We start from the raw sequence: 15,789 nt of genomic DNA, 5'->3' as shown, positions 1-15,789 counted from the left end.
GAAAGGGTGGTCCTAATAGGCATGGCAGATCTATGGGATGTTTTTGTCAAATAATATTGCCATGTAAGAGGGCTTTAGAATTAAAATTTTTTTTTCACCACGACATTCCAATTAAAATGAAAAAAGAAATGGAGGAAAGATGGGGTTTTTAGCAAATGGAATTTCTGTGTAGGATTTCTTCTGATAAACATAGAAGTCCTTAAATTATCTTTTCCATACAGAAAATAAATTTGACCAGTGGTCTACAGCTCGTTCTGTATATAATTATATACCTAAGTGTGGTCCTGGGGACTATAGAACAATGTTTGGTGATGATAGTTTGCAAAAGGCTGTCATTTGGACTTCTGTGCTGTTTGTTTAAAAATGGTGTTTTCAGAACATCTCCCAGTCTTTACACTGAGTTTGGATATTATAGTTTCATATTGAGCTTTTAGTGTTCGCTTAATCTTGTCATCACTCCTGATTTGTTTTCTTAAGTATCTGTTAATTAAACCCCAGATCATTACATCTTAATATGGGGATACTTTTAATTTGGTTTTTAAGTAGGTCAGCAATTTAAAAAAACTAACAAAAAAGAGATAAATTACTTTCAATTTCGGGACTAAGATGAACTTATTTGTTAAAAGGAGAGAGGGAGCATGTTGGAAGTTCCCGCGATTTTATATCATGATTTTGAAAATGGAGCGATGTATTAATTAGTTGTAAGTAAGTAGAAATACAGCCAAGGTCTGAATTTTGGAAATAAGTCCAAATTCCATGGAAATAAGTCCATGAAATTATTATCTGCCCATGTTGTTCCTTTTCCTTTTGTCTTTGAGTACCGATGTTGCCTAAAATGCACGTTTAGCAACTAAAACTTTATGCTTTCTGTTATAATTTCTCTTTTGATCACTTAAACTTGTTGAGTGAAACAAGTTTTTGAAAGTCTCTCTGCACTGTGAGTTGTATTAGATTAACAGACAAGAAACCATTGGCAGGAGATTCCACTTGTCTTTGCTTTATACCCTGATGAGGGTGCTGAGGTGGGAGTTGCCTTACTGAAGAGATGGGAAATAAGGTAACCTCAGAAAAATCCATTTTAGTTGTGCTTCTGTTGAAGTCGGTGACTAAAATACACTATCCATGGCATGTGAATATTGTTTTTCTATCTGGCATTGGACTTGAAACCTTACCAATCCTGGTATTGTGATTGATGGCACAGCTTGGGGTCAGATGAATTAAGTCAGAGTCTTAAATACTTACTGCCACTTTTTTGTAGTATAACCTTGTATAAATTACTTAACTTCTTTTGACTCAGTTTCCTCTTCGGTAAAACGAGGATAGTAACATCTACTTAGTGTGAGGATTAGAACATACGACGCATGTAAAGCACTTGGCATGGGGCCTGGCCCACAGCACATTTTAAATGGTGGCTATTAAAAATGATACTCTTAGCCCCTAATGAGAGAGGTTTCTGCTTACATCACTATTGATATTTTAATTACAAAATTGTATGGATACTTTTCAGTGTTTATCTCATTTGATGGGGTCGACTCTTTATTTAGACTAATAACGTTTGCTGGGAGGCAGTAGAGCACTTAGTGGTTAATGCACAGGCTCTGGAGGCCAACTGGATTTGAATCCAGGTTCGCTTAGGACCTTGGGCAGCTTAGGTGACTTCCTTATGCCTGAATTTGCTCATCTCTAAAATGCAGATGTTGTGAGGACCATATGAAACATGTGCAGAACTCTTAGAACAGCGTGCCTTGTTCACAAAAGTGGGCGGTAATGTAAGACATTACTGGTAAGCACCTTCCCGGTGCCAGGCCCTGCCCGAGGTAGGAGGGTGCAGAAACAGTGTCACGGAGATGAGAGGGCATGGGAGCAGGACACATCTGGGGTTCAGTTTGGCTGAAGGAGGCCGTGGGCTGGAGCAAAAGCTGCTGTTGAGAGACACTGCAGCGATGGGCGCGACAGGGCTGGTGATGGGTAACTGTTCAGTTGTAGGAGAGAGTCCAGAATGGGTGCCAGGGGTCCCTGGGTAGAAAGCTCTGTTTTTCTTTGTAAGGAGGAGCTGATTTGGGGATATTGGATGAGTTTTGGCCTTGATGGTTCAGGTGCCTGTGGGTCATCTGCGTGGAGTGTTGGGTAGGTAGATGTTTCCATCTGGAGTGAGGGGGTAGGTGAAATTGATAGGAAGCCGAGAATGAGTGTGTCCACCTTGAGCAGAGGCCCAGCCGGAGCCCACGGGGAGCCCCAACTTTTGAAGAATAGTGAGAAGGAAATGTGGCCAGACAAGTGAAAGGGTGGCCAGGAGAGTGAGGTCCCGGAAGCTAGAAGGTGGTGTGGCCCTCGGTGTGACCCATACTTTGGCTTTAGCGTTGAGACCTTAGTGGAGACGTGAAGTTCTCTTTCGACTTTGTTGCTCCGCGTTTGCCCCTTTGAGGGTCTTTTCCATCTGCATTCGCTGTGTGGTGGGGGAGGGAGGGTGGTTTCTCCTCAGTGCTGGATAGTTGGGTGTTGAGATCGCCCAGGGTCTCTCTGATAGCAGCCGGTGTCTTCGTCTCTGCTGCGTCTTGGATAATCCGGCATCGCATCCATTAATGTTCTTTACTAGGCTCAGGGTTTACAGTCCCCAGCCTTAAAGCCCTTTGAATATCTCAAACATCACAGGACATTTGAGCAATGCTACTTTAATTTTTACATTCAAAATGGGCCTCTCCCACATCAAGGTGAGTTCCCGCTATTCTTTCTTAGCACAAGACCAGTGTATTTCCTGCAGTGGGTATTAGAGCAAGCTCGCCTCTCTCATCCTCCCCTCTCGGTCCCCCTGTGGTGTTCTTCTACCACTTCTCTGACTCCTAGTCTCTTCAGAACTTTGAAAAGGGCATGACTTTATAGGAGAGCTTTAAGGAATTTCTCATTTAGCCTAAGGTGGAAAATCCAGTTTAATAAGATGAATGGTGGTTTTGTTGTTCATGTGAAGTGAACTTTTTCATCGAGGTCACAAGTAGTGGTTTAGTGTATCTTAAAATAAGTTAGGAACTATTTAGGAAATATCATCTGGGAATGTGGAATCCCCGTCCTGTCCAGAGATTCTAGTTTTAAACTTAGGTCACCATGTGGTACACTTTAAAGTTTGTGGGCTCTGGAGAGAGGGAGAGAGACACACGAAGGACTCATGTATCTGGCATAATGAATGTTAATTTACTTCCTTTCTAATAAAATATTATAATCAAGTTGCAAAATTATACATTACTGTCTTCACTGGTCCCTTAGGAGGCCTTCCTCTTTTACTGGCTGCTTCTCTGCTTACAGATACGTTTGTTTCCTCACTTCTCGTGACCCCACTGTCCCTCCTCCTGCCTCCCATTTGAACCAGTGATGTTCTGCTGTTGCCTCTGTTTCCCCTTCCCTGTTATCATCTCCTTACTGTCTGACTTCCGCCCCCTGCCAGAGTGAGGTTTCGGAGGCCACCGGTGATCTTGCCAGGTGGAGAGCAGTGATTAGGCAAGCACAGGCTCGCCTGAGTACTTTTTATAGCACAGAGGGGCCTAGAGACCCTTTCTTTGTACTCCTCACACTTGGTCACTTCCCAGCAATATTTGGCTGATACCTCTTCCTTCTTGAAACTCTTCTCCGCTGCCTTGCAGGACCCCTCCCCGTCTTGGGCACCCTTTTGGCTCGTGGTTACCCCCACACCCCATGCCCTCGCAACCTCTGCCCTAATGGGGCCATCTACGCTTGTCTGGAGAAGCTGTGTGCACCTTCTGCCCTGGGAGCGTGCAGCGCTGGATTATCTGGAGGAGTCTAGTCAGTGTTCTTTCTCATTTTATTTTTGGTTTCTCACAGATCCAAGTACAAATCACTGCAAGTTAAGCTTTGCCTTTCTTTAGCACCAGGACGTATTAAAGGACTGTCCTGTTTTGTTTTGTTTTTTTTCTAGGTGGGTTTAAGAAATCACTCTTTTTTTTCCCCCTGTATATTGTCTTTATTAATGAAGAAAATGAATGGAATTAAGATTTAATGAGTTTTATTTGGGCCACAAGGCCAGCAGGATCAATAGAAGATTATTTATAAATTTTATTGTTAGAAATTACTGCAGAGGAAATACATATTCATGATGGAAACGTTAAAAAAAGAAAAGACATATGTAATCTCACCAGCTAGAGATAACCATCCCTGTTTACATTTCAGGGTACGTTATGTATTTTTTTCCCATGTGAGTGCTTGTGTAGCTCTCATACATTAAAAACCTGAAATAGCCTCATTTTGTATATTTTAGGTCCTGTGTTTTTTAACAGCTACATAGTTTTCCTACTGGTGATACATTATACTTGAACCATTTCCCTACTATTGTTGGATATCTAGTTTTCCAGTTTTTACTATTTTATACACTCCTGAGATAACTATCTTAGTAGTTAAGTCTTTGTTTTCAGCAATGGGTGTCTTCTCAGGTGAACTTTTTAGAGGCAGAATCACAGAAGTAAGAGTGCGCTAAGTGTTAGTGCTCTTGGTATGTATGGCCAGGTTAGTCTCTAGAAAGTTTGTAATAGCCTCCCCTCCCCTTTTTAGGATCTCCTAACTTGTGGGTTGCTTGAATTAACTCTAGGATAATCTTAGTACTGCCTTTTGCTTACTTGAATTGCAACCTGATGTTTAATGTTGTCATTGAACTAGTCTCAGAGCTCTAGGTACTGAGTCGATGGACTTCAGTCGTGTGCTCTCACACACTTGTGAAATTGGCTTTTGGCCGTGTTCTGTGTACCTTAAATCCCTAGACTTTCCAGAGAGGCAGCTTCACAGCCCTGGTCGTTTCTTATTTTTATCCTGGTGAAAGTCTCCAGTTGGAGTTGGGATGAAGGAATATAGGGGATGGAGGTCGGGTAGTGTGATTTCTCTCCATCCACTTTTCTTCTCCCCATAGAGCTTGACTTATTTTTTAATTAAAAGTGACATTTACTGTTGAGAAGATTACAGAAATTTTCTTGTAATTCTTTGCAGGGGAAATACATTTGTTTAGTCCTTGTTAATTTCATATTTGAAAACACTTGTAAATGGTGGAAAGGAATTTTAAGTTTATGAAATATTTGGACTCTTAATAGTTTTACTAAAAAAACAAAAATGCTTTTACTTTTTAAGTTGAATACAATTGGCCACCTCTAGAACCTTCTCTAATTAAATTGGCTTATGTTGACATTGCTTGCTAATTTGTGGGTATTTATGTTGAGATACATGTATGTATATATATATGTTTAAATTCTAGTGTGACATGGTTTTAACGACCATTAGTTTTATCTAGAAGGGAATTTAATTCAGATTTTTTTGCTTTTCTAAATGTTTCATAATTGTAGTTCCACTTGGTGAATAGTTCCTATTTATTTTATATATGATTCAGATTTTGTTGTCTTTCTTAATGGAACTGTAATTTACTGTTGATGTTTTTGTTTCTGAAGCCTATTAATCTTTTTTATTTTATTTTTTAATTGAAGTATAGTTGATATACAATATTAGTTTCAGGTGTACAACATAGTGATTCAGTACTTTATAGATTATACTCCATTTAAAGTTCTTATAAAATATTGGCTGTATCCCCTGTGCTGTACGTTACATCTTTGTAGCTTGTTTATACATAGTGGTTTGTACCTCTTAACCCCCTACTGCTATCTTGCCCCGCCCCCCCCCACTGGTAACCACTAGTTTGTTCACTATATCTGTGAGTCTGTTTCTGTTTTGTTATATTTGTTTGCTTCATTTTTCAGGTTCCACATATAAGTGATAACATACAGTATTTGTCTTTCTCTGTCTGTTTCACTAAGCATAATACCTTCCAGGTCCATCCATGTTGTTGCAAGTGGCAAGATTCATTCTTTTTTATGGCTGAGTAGTATTCCATTGTATATGTGGAATATCTTCTTTATTCGTTCATCTGTTGATAGAAATTTAGGACACATGTTGCTTCCATGTCCTGGCTGTTGTAAACAGTGCTAATATGAACATTGGGTTGCATGTATTTTTTTGAATTATTGTTTTCATTTTCTTCAGATATATACCAGAAGTGGAATTGCTAGATCATATTGGTAGTTCTATTTTGTTTTTTGAGGAACTTCCATACTGTTTTCCATAGTGACTACACCAATTTACACATTCCCACCAACAGTGTACTAGGATTCAGTTTTTTCCACATCCTTGTCAGCATTTTTTTATTCTTATTTATTTATTTGGCTACATCGGGTCTTAGTTGTGGCTCGTGGGATCTTTCACTGTGGTGTGTTGGCTCTTTGCTGTGGTGCATGGGCTTCTCTCTAGTTGTGGTGCACAGGCTCCAGAGCGCGTGAGCTCAGTAGTTGTGGCATGCAGGCTCTCTGGTCGTGGCGTGCCGGCTCTAGAGCGCGCGGGCTTGGTTGCCCCGCGACATGTGGGATCTTCCCCGTCTAGGGATCAGACCCGCAACCCCTACATTGGAAGGCGGATTCTTAACCACTGGACTACCAGGGAAGTTCCCATCCTTGCCAGCGTTTGTTATTTGAATCCTGTTTAATGAATAGAGAGTTCCTGTTGCTCAACATCCTTGCCAGTATTTGGTATTGTCAGTGTGCTGGGTTTTGGCCTTTCTAATAAGTGTGTCATGGTATCTTGTTTTAATTTGCATTTCCCGGTGACATGTGATTTGGGAGCATCTTTTCATATGCTTATTTGCCATCTGAAAATCTTCTTTGTTTAAGTGTCTGTTAAAGCTCTTTGGCTAATTTTTAAAATGTGTTATTTATTTTCTTATTGTTGAGTTTTAATAGTTCTTTGTATGTTTTGGAGAACAGTCCTTTATCAGATGTCTTTTGCAAATATTTGCTCCCAGTCTGTGCTTATTTTCTCATTCTGATCCATTTTGAGTTCTTTTTTGTTGAGAGTGTAAAGTCTGTGTCTAGATTTATTTTTTTGCATGTGGATGTCCAGTTGTTCCAGCACCATTTGTTGAAAGACTTGTCTTTTGCTTCTTTGTCGAAGATCACCTGGCTATATTTATGTTGGTTTATTTCTGGGCTCTCTATTCTGTTTCTTTGATGTATATGTCTGTTCTTTTGCCAATCAAAACCACACTGTCTTGATTATTGTAGCTTTATAGTAAGTTTTGATGTCAAATACAGTCATTCCTCCCACTTCGTTCTTCTCCTTCAGTATTGACTATTCTGGTTCTTTTATCTCTCCGTATAAACTTAAGAAGAAGTTTGTGGATATCCACAAAATAACGTGCTGGGATTTTGATTGGGATTGTGTTGAACTTGTAGGGCAAGTTGGGAGGAACTAACATCTTGACATGTTGGGTTGTTGTATCCATGAACATGAAGTATTTCTCCATTTATTTAGTTCTATGATTTTGTTCATGAGAGTTTTGTAGTTTTCCTCATATAGATCTTGTACACATTTGTTAGATTTATACTTAAGTAGTTTATGGGGGAAGTGCTAATATAAATGATATTGTGTTTTTAGTTTCTTGCTAGTATATAGGAAAGCAGTTGGCTTTTGTATATTAGCCTTGTATCCTGCAGTCCTTGCTGAAATCACTTTCTATATTATTTTTTAGTTTAAGTCTGGATTCATTGATTCATTGATTTAATGAACTTGCATTTTTTTTTTTTTTGTTTTTGTTTTTGTTTTTGTTTTGCGGTATGCGGGCCTCTAACTGTTGTGGCCTCCCCCGTTGCAGAGCACAGGCTCCGGACGCGCAGGCCCAGCGGCCATGGCTCACGGGCCCAGCCGCTCCACGGCATGTGGAATCCTCCCGGACCGGGGCACGAACCCGTAGTCCCCTGCATCGGCAGGCGGACTCTCAACCACCGCGCCACCAGGGAAGCCCTGAACTTGCATTTTTAAATCACCTATTTTGTGTCTAGATATTGATAATATAGAGACGATAAGATATACCTGCCCTTGAGAGGCTTACAGCTTGGTTGGGAAGATAGATGTATGCACAGGCAGCTGCAGTAAGGTGTTTCATTCTGTGTGAGAAATGTTTGGAGTATAGTGGGGGCATAAAAGTGAAAGTGGTCACTTCTCCCTGAGGGGCTGGTGGGGGAAGGAAAAGTTTCATAGAGTAGGTAACCCTTCAGCTGAGCCTTGAAAGAGGGGAGTTGAAGTAGTAAGATGTGGTTCGTGATGGTCAGGAGGACCAGTGGACTCAAAGGCCTGAAGCCGTAATATTGTCTAATATGTTCTGGGAATTGCAAGCAGTTAGTCAAACCATTGAGAAGTAGACAAGACCTAGTTTGTGGTGGACTGCCATTGCAAGGAGCTTGGACTTTATCCCTAGGTCATTTGGAGCTCTGAGCTAATTAAGCAGTAATGTGATTAGATTTGCATTTGGAAAAATCACTCTTGACAGCGTGTGAAGATGGATTATTTGACTGATAGCAGGAAGATCCAGTTGAGGCTCTTAGCAACAGTTGCACAAGAAGATGAGGGCCTGAACTAAGGGGAGGAGCAGAGGAGTGTGGAAGGGAAGAGTCAGAAGTAAGCGATGTTAAAGAAATAGAATCTTGGACTACCCTGGTGGTGCAGTGGTTAAGAATCCACCTGCCAATGCAGGGGACACGGGTTCGAGCCCTGGTCTGGGAAGATCCCATATGCCATAGAGCAACTAAACCCGTGTGCCACAACTACTGAGCCTGTGCTCTAAAGCCTGTGAGCCACATCTGCTGAAGTCCATGCACCTAGATCCCGTGCTCCACAACAAGAGAAGCCACGGCAATGAGAAGCCCACGCACCACAACAAAGAGTAGCCCCTGCTCGCTGCAACTAGAGAAAGCCCACGCACAGCAACGAAGACCCAACGCAGACAAAAATAAAAAATATAAATAAATAAATTTATTTTAAAAAGTAGAATCTTTAGCACTTAGTAGTTACTTGGATATGGGGCAGAAGTAGTCTAGGATGTTTTCCAAAGTTCTAGATTGAGATGGGGAATACAGGAGGAAGAGTCAGATTAGGCAGGAATGCAGATTAGTTCAGTTTTGGACATGTTGTAGAATATATAAGGATGTTCAGTGGGCACTTGGATATAGAGGTCGTAGGGCTGTAGAGACATGTAGAGGACTGATACAGTGATCAGTCTCTGTCATCTTTACAAGAAGATAGGGCAAAGTGGGTAGATGTGAGATGCATTTTGGAAAGAAAATCAAGATTTGCTAGATGGATTAGATTGATTAGATTGATGAGGGAAAGTAATGCAGCTAAAGAAGGAGTATGTTGAGGGAAGTTTGTATTTTGAAATGCTTCTATTAAAAAAGAAAAAAAAAATCCGAGATAAGATTCCAACTGAAGAGGTTAGAAAAACCAAACTGAGTTAACCCAAAGAAGGCAGATGGAGAAAAATAATTTTTTTAAATGTAGAAATTACTGAAAAAGAAAAAAAAGAAATTATCTGGATATACTCTGTAAAACCAAATACTGGCTCTTTGAAAACACAAATACAATACAGCTCTGGTAAAACTGATTACAAGGAGAGAGGAGAAAACAAACACAAAAACATCTGTAATGAAAAAGAACATGAATACAAGTAAAAATTGAACAAATAACAAGATAATACTGTGCCAGAAATCTTAAAAAAATATATAAATTGGGCAATTTCCTAGAATAATACATCTTATCAAAATTGACTTACTAGAAATAGAAAACATAGAATTATTTTTAAAACATGAATAAATAGTTAAGACAGCCCACCAAAATACAAAACTAGAGAAAAACTTGGAGTCCAGATGGTTTTTTGGTCAAGGTCTATCAAGCTTCCCAGAAATAGAAGCAAATATCTTACACACATTGTTCTAGAAAAAAGATGAGTGAACACATTCAGTTAATCTTATGGTACTAGAATGACTTAGTCATACTAGTCAAGGAGTATATACAGTCAAAGAGAGAACGATAATGGCTTATAATTTTTTTTATCTCACTTGTGAATAGGTGTGGAAATTCAGAATAAAATTTAGCAAACATAAGTCGGCAATGTAGTTTTAAAAGATCATGATTAATTTATCCAAAGAATGCAAATGTGAGTCATCGTGAAAAAAATAAATTAACATAGTTCCTTTTAACAAACGAGAAAAATTGATTGTTCAGAGGTTGCAGATAAAGCATTCATTAAAGTGTAACATTTATAATAAAATTATCTTTGCAAACCTGAAGTAGAGGGTACTTTAACCTGGTGAGGAATTTCAGAAACCTTTAACATATGCCATATTTAATAGTGAAGCATTAGAAGCATTTGCTTTAAAGCCAGGAATGAGGCAAGGATTCCTATTGTTGCCACTTCTAGTCATCAGTTCACTGAAGGTTCTAGTCAAAGTAGTAAGAAAAAGAAAAGACAATGAAATGTGTTGGAAAGAAACACTGTTGTTGCTTGCAATATTTCATTTTTTAAATTTTTATTAGAGTACAGTTGATTTACAATGTTGCATTAGTTTCTGCTATACTACAGTGGGTTTTTTTTTTTAATCTTTATTGGACTATAATTGCTTCACAATACTGTGTTAGTTTCTGTTGTACACCACGGTGAATCAGCCATATGCATACACATGTCCCCATATCCCCTCCCTCTTGAGCCTCCCTCCCATCCTCCCTATCCCACCCCTCTAGGTCATCACAAAGCACCGAGCTGATCTCGCTGTGCTATGCCGCTGCTTCCGGCTAGCTAACTGTTTTACATTTGGTAGTGTATATATGTCGATGCTACTCTCACTTCACCCCAGCTTCCCCCTCCCACCCCATGTCCTCAAGCCCATTCTCTAAGTCTACGTCTTTATTCCTGTCCTGCAACTGGGTTCATCAGTGCCTTTTTTTTTTTTTAAGATTCCATATATATGCGTTAGCATATGGTATGTTTTTCTGACTCACTTCACTCTGTATGACAGACTCCAGGTCCATCCACCTCACTACAAATAACTCATTTCTCTTTATGGCTGAATAGTACTCCATTGTATATATGTGCCACATCTTCTTTCATTCATCTGTTGATAGACATTTAGGTTGGTTCCACGTCCTGGCTATTGTAAATAGTGCTGCAGTGAACATTGTGGTTCATGACTCTTTTTGAATTATGGTTTTCTCAGGGTATATGCCCAGTAGTGGGATTGCTGGGTCATATGGTAGTTCTGTTTTTAGTTTTTTAAGGAACCTCCATACTGTTCTCCATAGTGGCTGTATCAATTTACATTCCCACCAACAGTGCAAGAGGGTTCCCTTTTCACCACACCCTCTCCAGCATTTATTGTTTCTAGATTTTTTTGATAATAACCATTCTGACTGGTGTGAGGTGATACCTCATTGTAGTTTTGATTTGCATTTCTCTAATAATTAGTGATGTTGAGTATCTTTTCATGTGCCTCTTGGCTATCTGTATGTCTTCCTTGGTGAAATTTAGACATTAAGGTCTTCAGCCCATTTTTTAACTGGATTGTTTGTTTTTTTGATATTGAGCTCCATGAGCTGTTTGTATATTTTGGAGATTAATCCTTTGTCGTTTCATTTGCAAATATTTTATCCCATTCTGAGGGTTGTCATTTTGTCTTGTTTATGGTTTCCTTTGCTGTGCAAAAGCTTTTAAGTCCCATTTGTTTATTTTTGGTTTTATTTCCGTTACTCTAGGAGGTGGGTCAGAAAAGATCTTGCTGTGGTTTAGGTCAAAGAGTGTTTTTCCTATGTTTTCCTGTAAGAGTTATTGAAGAGGCTGTCTTTTCTCCATTGTATGTTCTTGCCTCCTTTGTCGTAAATTAGGTGACCGTATGTGTGTGGGTTTATCTCTGGGCATTCTGTCTTGTACCATTGATCTATATTTCTGTTTTTGTGCCAGTACCATACTGTCTTGATTACTGTAGGTTTGTGGTATAGTTTGAAGTTGGGGAGGCTGATTCCTCCAACTCCATTTTTCTTTCTCAAGATTGCTTTGGCTATTTGGGCTCTTTTGTGTTTCCATACTAATTGTAAAATTTTTTGTTCTAATTCTGTGAAGAATGCCCTTGGTAGTGGCTTTTTTTGTTTGTTTGTTTTTGGGTTTTTTTGTGGTACGTGGGCCTCTCACTGTTGTGGCCTCTCCCGTTGCAGGCTCCGGACATGCAGGCTCAGTGGCCATGGCTCACGGGCCCAGCCGCTCCGCGGCACATGGGATCTTCCCAGATCGGGGCACGAACCCGTGTCCCCTGCATCGGCAGGCAGACTCTCAACCACTGCGCCACCAGGGAAGCCCCCCTTGGTAGTTTGATAGGGATTGCCTTGACTCTGTAGATTGCTTTGGGTAGTATAGTCATTTTCACAGTATTGATTCTTCCAGTCCAAGAACATGGTACATCTCTCCATCTGTTTATGTCGTCTTTGATTTCTCTCATCAGTGTTTATAGTTTTCTGAATAAAGTCTTTTGCCTCCTTAGGCAGGTTTATTCCTAGGTATTTTATTGTTTTTGTTGTAATGGTAAATGGGATTGTTTCCTTAATTTCTCTTTCTGATTTTTTGTTGGTGGTGTATAGGAATGCCAGAGATTTCTGTGCATTAACTTTGTATCCTGCAACCTTACCGAATTCATTGATTAGTTCTAGTAGTTTTCTGGTGGCATCTTTAGGATCTTCTATGTATAGTATCACGTCATCCACAAACAGTGACAGTTTTACTTCTTCTTTTCCAATTTGGATTCCTCTTATTTCTTTTTCTTCTCTGATTGCCATGGCCAGGACTTCCAAAACTATGTTGAATAATAGTGGCGAGAGTGGACATCCTTGTCTTATTCCTGATCTTAGTGGAAATGCTTTCAGTTTTTCATTGAGTATGATGCTTGCTGTGGGTTTGTCATATATGGCCTTTATTATGTTGAGGTAGGTTCCCTCTATGCCCATTTTCTGGAGAGTTTTTATAATAAATGGGTGTTCAATTTTGTCAGAAGTTTTTTCTGCATCTATTGAGATGATCATATGGTTTTTGATTCCTTAATTTGTTAATGTGGTGTATCACATTGATTGATTTGAGTATATTGAAGAATCCTTGAATACCTGGGATAAATCCCACTTGATCATGGTGTATGATCCTTTTAATGTGTTGTTGGATTCTGTTTGCTAGTATTTTGTTCAGGATTTTTGCGTCTTTGTTCATCAGTGATACTGGTCTATAATTTTTTTTTAATTAATTTATTTTTGGTTGCATTGGGTCTTCATTGCTGCACGTGGGCTTTCTCTAGTTGTGGCGAGTGGGGGCTACTCTTCATTGCACTGCACAGGCTTCTCATTGTGGTGGCTTCTCTTGTTGCGGAGCACAGGCTCTAGGAGCATAGGCTTCAGTAGTTGCAGCACGGGGGCTCAGTAGTTGTGGTGCACGGGCTTAGTTGCTCCACGGCATGTGAGATCTTCCCAGACCAGGGCTCGAACCCGTATCCCCTGTATTGGCAGGCAGATTCTGAACCACTGCGCCACCAGGGAAGTCCCTATAATTTTCTTTTTTTGTAATATCTTTTTCTGGTTTTGGTATCTGGGAGATGGTGACTTTGTAGAATGAATTTGGGAGTGTTTCTCCCTCTGCAGTTTTTTGGAAGAGCTTGGGAAGGATTGGTGTTAGCTCTTTTCTAAATGTTTGATAGAATTCGCCTGTGAAGCCATCTCGTCCTGGACTTTTTTGTTTGTTGGAAGATTTTTAATTCTGGTTTCAGTTTCATTACTTGTGATAGGTCTGCTTATAGTTTCTAATTCTTCCTGGTTCCGTCTTGGAAAATTGAACCTTTCCAAGAATTTGTCCATTTTTTTGTGGTTGTCCATTTAATTGACGTAGTTGTTTGTAGTAGTCCCTTATAATCCTTTGTATTTCTGCAGTGTCAGTTGTGATTCCTCCTTCTTCATTTGTAATTTTATTGATTTGCATCGTCTCCCTTTTTTTCTTAGTCTGGCTAATGGTTTATCAATTTTGTTTATCTTAAAGAACCAGCTTTTAGTTTTATTGATCTTTGCTATTGTTTTCTTCATTTCTATTTCAGTTATTTCTGCTCTGATTTTTATGATTTCTTTCCTTCTACTGACTTTGGGTTTTCTTTGTTCTTCTTTCTCTAGTTGTTTTAAGTGTAGGGTTATATTGTTTATTTGAGAATTTTCTTGTTTCTTGAGGTGAGATTGAATTGCTATAAACTTCCCTCTTAGAACTGCTTTTGCTGCATCCCATAGGTTTTGGGTCGTAGTGTTTTCATTGTCATTTGTTTCTATGTATTTTTTTATTCTTTGATTTCTTCAGTGATCTCTTGGTTATTTAGTAGTGCACTGTTTAGCCTCCATTTATTTGTGTTTTTTGCACTTTTTTTCCTGTAATTGATTTCCAATCTCATAGCATTGTGGTCAGAAAAGATGCTTGATACGATTTCAATTTTCTTAAATTTTCCGAGGCTTGATTTGTGACCCAAGAGGTGATCTGTCCTGGAGAATGTTCCATGTGCACTTGAGAAGAAAGTGTATTCTGCCACTTTTGGGTGGAATGTTCTATAAATATCAATTAAATCTATCTGGTCTATCGTGTCATTTAAAGCTTGTGTTTCCTTATTTATTTTGTTTGGATGATCTGTCCATTGGTGTAAGTGGGGTGGTAAAGTCCCCTACTATTATTGTGTTACTGTCGATTTCTCCTTTCTTGGTTGTTAGCATTTGCCTTATGCATTGAGGTGCTCCTATGTTGGGTACATACGTATTTATAATTGTTATATCTTCTCCTTGGATTGATCCTTTGATCATTATGTAGTGTCCCTCCTTATCTCTTGTAACAGCCTTTATTTTAAAGTCTATTTTATCAGATATGAGTATTGCTACTCCAGCTTTCTTCTGATGTGCATTTGCATGGAATATCTTTTCCCATCCCTTCACACCTTCAGTCTGTGTGTGTCCCTAGGTCTGAAGTAGGTCTTGTAGACAGCATATATATGGGTCTTATTTTTGTAGCCATTCAGCCAATCTGTGTCTTTTGGTTGGGGCACTTAATCCATTTACATTCAAGGTTATTATTGATATGTATGTTCCTATGACCATTTTCTTAATTGTTTTGGGTTTGTTTTTGTAGGTCCTTTTCTTCTCTTGTGTTTCCCACTTAGAGAAGTCCTTTAGCATTTGTTGTAGAGCTGGTTTGTTGTGATGATTCACCTTTGTTGTAAAGCTTGGAGTAGTTATATATGTCATTTTAAAAAAATTGGAAAAGGCTCAGTGTCTAAAATGTCAAAGAATTATTTTAAACATTAAGAAGACATAGACAAACATCCTACTGGTAAATGGCCAAAGATTCAGGCAGTTCACCTAGGAAGAATCTAAATGGCCGATAAAGAAGTAAAAGGATATTCTGTTTCAGGGAGATGTAATTTAAAATAATGGTGAGATACAATTTCACATGATCTCGTTGGTCCAGATCCAAAAGATTGCCTTAGAATATCAAGCGTTGGCATGAATGTTGGGAAATGGAGCAAGCCTTTTCCTTGCTGGGGGAAGTGTAAACTGGTATGACTTCCTCGGAGAGTCTGACAATACAAAGTCAAGTTGCAGACGGGCCTACTGGTGACCTCGTTGTGTTAGAACCACTCTTGTGCCTGCTGTGGTGCCCTTTGTGAGTGAAACAGCTGGGCTTCTATGCCTGTGATAACTCAACTGTGATACACTTGCATCCTATACAGCAGGTAAACCCAGTAGACGGAATCAACAGCGATAAATCTCAGAAACAGAATGTTGAGTCAGAGACTCTTGTGAAAACAAACAGGTACACAGCCTGGCTTGTTGCACACGGTCGCTGTTGGTTCTTAGGGGCTGTTGATGCATCTTTTT

General features: G+C 39.4%; 1 protein-coding gene across 1 annotated transcript in view; it reads left to right on the top strand.

Moving 5' to 3' along the window:
• The window catches only part of TMEM248 (transmembrane protein 248), a 29,519-nt gene that overhangs the window by 2,341 nt on the left and 11,389 nt on the right, over window positions 1-15,789 (top strand). The window lies entirely within an intron of this gene.

Source organism: Phocoena phocoena, chromosome 15 (assembly GCF_963924675.1).
Source record: "Phocoena phocoena chromosome 15, mPhoPho1.1, whole genome shotgun sequence".
NCBI classification, from domain to species: Eukaryota; Metazoa; Chordata; class Mammalia; order Artiodactyla; family Phocoenidae; genus Phocoena; species Phocoena phocoena.
The sequence above is the reverse complement of the archived record's forward strand: the minus strand, read 5'-3'. Positions and strand labels throughout refer to the sequence as shown.